Here is a 5,064-nt window from a genome sequence, read left to right on the forward strand (position 1 = left end):
TCTACTTTCATCATGCTTATTTAATTCTTATTTCATGGCTTAATTAATTTTATTTGCGATTTCATCTCTTGTTGATTTTTTAAAAGTTTGTGGCTTAGTTTTTTTCTTTAATTTATAATTGTCTCCTAATTTTATCTTGCACTAAAGTTTTTGCTAAACTTTCAAACCTTACTATGCCTAAGGATGAGAAGCAAAAATTTAGAATAAGCACCCTCGGAAAAATAAATTAATGTGTTGGAGGGAATAAGCACCCTCTAAAAAATTGATTGGCCCCAATTGTGAAGAAGTGGAGTGATTCATTGAAAGCATACCTTGGCCCATGCATCTCTTTGGTTAATTACTAAGGGGGCTTAACGCATTTGGTCAGCTTCCTCCCCAGCTAGCTCTAATGAAAGAGGCTGAAGCCCAAATAATTCGATACAAGAAGGTCGCAAATTGGGATTCGTGCATTGTGAGGGCAACGAGGTCGGATGGCATGCATGAAGGAAAGCTGGTCTCCAAAGAGGCGTTTCAGGTGCTCGATCCCAACCATCGCAAAGGTTTTCTCAATGGCGGCTCATCGCAGGCACTTGCACTGCGTCGCCAGAAGAATACGAAAGCACTGGATGGGACCTTGGAGCTTGATATTTCTAGCTACGCCTCTCTCCTGCGAGAGTTCAGGGATGCGAGGGCTCTCTCAGACGGTAAGCGTGCTCACACCCTCATCATTGAATCTGGACTTCAATGCTCCAACCCTCTGGAGAATCTGCTCCTACATATGTACGGCCATTCTGGTGCCCTCGATGACGCCCGGGAGTTGCTTTTCAGAATGCATCACAGAGATAAGTTCACCTGGAACAACATGATAAAAGCTTATGGCCAACATGGCCACGGCCATGAGGCCCTCCAATGTTTTGACCAAATGCAGCAGGAAGGGGTGATGCCGGACATGTTCATATATGCCACTGTCCTCTCTGAATGCACTGCCCTAGGCATTCTTAACAAAGGCCAGCAGCTTCATTCTGTTATCCCAAGCTGTGGAATCACAATAGATGTTGTTGTTGGTACCGCCCTTGTCAACATGTATGGTAAATTCGGAAAACTAGCTGATGCCCATAGAGCATTTGACATCATGTCTGAACATGATACTGCCTCGTGGAATGCTATAATGTCAAGCTATGCCCAGCATGAACAGGTAAAGGATGCTTTAAAATTGTTTAGGCAAATGCAGCAGCAGGGAATAGTACCAAACAAGGTCACATTCATCAGTATTCTGCCTGCATGTGCTAACCAGGAAGCGTTAGCTGCTGGCAAGGCGATTTATAATCTCGTCACATTATATGGCTTCGAATCGGATGTTAATCTTGGGAATGCTCTCATCAACATGTATGGCAAATGTGGTAGCCTGGAGGATGCACGGGGAATGTTTGAACTAGTTTCGGAGAAGAATACGCTTTCATGGACGGTGATGATAACATCTTATGTTCAGAATGGACAAAGCAATGATGCTTTTATTCTATTTGATCAGATGCAGAGGGAAGGGACAATGCCTGACAAGGTGACCTATGTTAACATGCTATCTGCATGTGCTGGTCAGGCTACCCTAGCCCAAGGGCAGATGATACATGCCCTCATAATGCACAACATAGGTCTGTCAGATGTGGAATTGAAAAATGCCCTTGTCAATATGTACAGCAAGTGTGGCAGTATGGAGTCTGCACAAAGAATTTTTGACGATATGATTGAGCGCAGTGCAGTTTCATGGAATGCTATGATTTCTGCATATGCCCAGCATGGGCACAGTGAAAGCGCCATTCAGCTATTTTTCCGAATGCAGCCTTGTGGACAAGTTCCAGACAAGGTAACCTTTCTCAGTGTTCTCTCTGCATGTGCCCAGGAGTCGGCTGTCTTTGATATGGGGAGGAACCTTCATTCTGCCATAACATGCTATGGATTCGATACAGATGTTATATTGGGAAATGCACTTGTCCACATGTACAGAAAGCATCGCATATTAGAGGATGCACGGAAAGTGTTTGACAATCTGCTTGACCGAAATGCCATTTCATGGAATGTTTTGATTTCAGAACAGGTCCAAGACAAGGGAGCTATGCATCTCTTTGCTCAAATGCTGGAGGAAGGAGTGATGCCCTGTAAAGGCACCTTTGTCAGCCTTTTGACTGTCTGTGGCTGTCCAGAATTATTAAAATTTGGCAAGGAAACACATGCTCGCATGGCTGCGAGTACTAGTGGATTAGATGTAGCTACAGGAAATAGATTAATTGGCATGTATCAGAAGTGTGGCAGCATCAATTATGCTCAGGAGGTTTTTGAATGCATGCCTGAGCGGGACAGCATTACATGGACTGAAATGATTGCAGGCTACACCAATAATGGGCAAAGTAAAGCTGCTCTTTGGCTTTTCGATCAAATGCAGCAGGAAGGGTTAGCAACGGATAGAGTCACTTATATCTGCATTTTTTCTGCCTGTGCCAGCCATGCAGCACTAACCAAAGGAAAGCTGATTCACACTTGTGTCATGGGCAGTTCTTTAGAGTATGATATTGCTGTGGGGAATGCTCTTATTAACATGTATGGAAAGTGTGGAAATTTGAAGGAGGCACACAGATTTTTCACGCAAATGCCCATGCTTGACGTGGTTTCATGGAGTTCGATGATTGCAAACTATGCCCAGCATGGGTACAGTAAGGATGCCCTTCAAATGTTCCACCAAATGCGGCATGAAAAGGTGCTGCCGGACCAGATCACATTTGTCAGCGTTCTTTGTGCATGCAGCCATTCTGGGAAGGTTGCTGAAGGATGCTATTGGTTTAAGTTTATGAAGAAAGATCTTTCCATCAAACCAACTATTGATCATTACAATTGCATGGTTGACCTACTTGGGAGGGCTGGAATGCTGGATCAGGCTGAAAACATGATCAGAGACATGCCTTTTGAGCCCAATGTTGTGTCCTGGATGACCTTGTTAGGTGCTTGCAGATACCACGTGGATGTTGAGCGAGGTGAACGTTCTGCAAGGCATGTTTTCAAGTTGGATCCTTTGGATCCGGCACCTTATGTAATGCTTTCAAACATTTATTCTACAGCTGGTAGGGGAGAGGACGCTGACAGGATTATTTCTTGGATGAGGGAGAAAGGCTTGAAACAGGGACCATGCTACAGCTCCCTGGAGGTTGGGGGTAAGGTTCATGAGTTTTATGATGATGATCAATCCCACCCACAAATTGAAGAGATCCAAGCTGAGTTGCGAACATTAAGTAGGAAAATGTCAGAGGCAGGTGACATCTCTAATCTGAAGTTCTTAGATCATGAGGAGATCAAACATCAGCTCTTGAGTCACAGTGAGAAGCTAGCTTTGGCATTTGGTCTTGTTAGCACCCCTCCGGAAACACCCCAATTTATTGCCAAGAACTCACAGGTGTGCCTTCACTGTCACTCCTTTATCAAGCTTGCATCCAAGCTGGCTGCTCGAGAAATTGTTGTGAGGGATGCTAGGCGTTTCCATTACATGCAGGATGGAATTTGTTCATGCGGGGACTACTGGTAGTATGTGACATAGGCTACACATGGAATGCTGGAGTCAAGTGACCAAGGAACTAGAAATATGCTCCACTGGTAGCTTGCCACATACAGTACACACACGGCTAAAATCAATGATCCACGCTTAGCCAAGGTCCAGGCATGCTGAGTTTAAGGTCTCTATTTTGAGGAGAAGCCATGTTGAGCAGCCTGGACCTGGATTGTGGACACTACACCTGGATGGTGATCAGACAGGCTATGTCCAAAGAAGATGAAGACAGTAGTGAAAGAGGCTGGCGGGGGGCCAGGCAGGTGGAAGAGCAGGGTGAACTCAACGAGACACCTTCGCAGAATGGGAGCATCCTTTTGTACTAGCGGCCATATGTGTTTTTTCTGTCTGATGAGTATGAGCAAAACTTGCTAAGGTAGGTAGCCTTGAAGTGGTGCAGGGTTTTGAGGAACGTGTTGCGTGTTGATACATGAAAGAGGAGCTGCATTTCGGGTCAGACTTCAGAGGGCATCTACTGCATTAGGTTGGCTTGACACAAGCCAAGGCTGGGTTTGGATGAGGTCATCTGGATGTGGCCATGTTTGACTGGTTTTGGCTGAGCTGATGTCCAGCTAGCGACTTGTTCACAAGTGATGCACCTGCCAACGAAGAGACCACACCCAAGTGAAAGCAGTCTCTGCTAAAAGGCATCTGGTGTGTCAAGGCCATATGCAGGGTGGCAGATTTGTGACACCCATATGTATGTTAGGATAATCAAGTAATATCCACCTAGGAAGAGCCTAAAAGCCAAAAATGTAAACCCCAAAACCTTAGTGTAACTCGAGCAATGTACAAGCCATAGTAAAAGCTAGGAGCCTTGGAATCTTCCTTGGTAAAGAAACCTCTACAAATGCAAAGTGGAAAGAGAAGATGCTTAGCATTTTATGTAGCCCACCATTGTTGATTCTAATCCTACAGCAAGCCAAGCTAGCATACAATCAAGGGAGAGAATGTACGAGATGATTGAGGAGGAATAGTTTGGCTCCTTGTGCTTTGCACGTTGCCTATGTAAGAGGCACCAAATGATGAATAGTATTAGATTCTTTGTTTTTTTCTTGGACAAATCAACCGAATCCTTGGATGTGAGTGCTTTTTATTGCAAATGAGAGTTATGGAGAGCATTGCTAATAAGTGTTGAAGGTCACTCTTATCATCAGAAAGTCCTACAATAGCAATATATTTAAGTTCAAATTACCACAACAGGATGCAGTGGTAGAATTTGAGATAGAGAGTAAAATTGAGCTTAATAAAATCAAATTGTTGCAATTGAGACTGAGGACTTTATGAGGGACATGCTCATTGTTCAAGTTGAGCTTACCTTAGTCTTGCCTAAACATATCGTTGGGTCTTGCTTTCAAGCTGCAAACAGAACTTCCCATTGTGGGTGCTTTAGCTTGTAGTTGCGTTCAGTTGCGTTCTCACTTCATTGTCACCCTTGAATGCTCCATGCCAAAAAGATGAAGGGAGAGCTCTCAATGTCTAGATGGAGGCAAGAA

At 44.3% G+C, this 5,064-nt stretch overlaps 1 pseudogene across 1 annotated transcript; it reads left to right on the top strand.

The window, feature by feature from the left end:
• Positions 1-315: 315 nt before the first annotated feature.
• Positions 316-4,671, top strand: LOC147638811 (putative pentatricopeptide repeat-containing protein At3g11460, mitochondrial pseudogene; annotated as a pseudogene). The gene has a single exon (XR_015263770.1). The product of XR_015263770.1 is annotated as a putative pentatricopeptide repeat-containing protein At3g11460, mitochondrial pseudogene (transcript).
• The last annotated feature ends 393 nt before the right edge of the window (positions 4,672-5,064 follow it).

The sequence above is a fragment of the Cibotium barometz genome, chromosome 4, assembly GCF_041138505.1.
Source record: "Cibotium barometz isolate CiBa-2024 chromosome 4, ASM4113850v1, whole genome shotgun sequence".
Taxonomy (NCBI): Eukaryota; Viridiplantae; Streptophyta; class Polypodiopsida; order Cyatheales; family Cibotiaceae; genus Cibotium; species Cibotium barometz.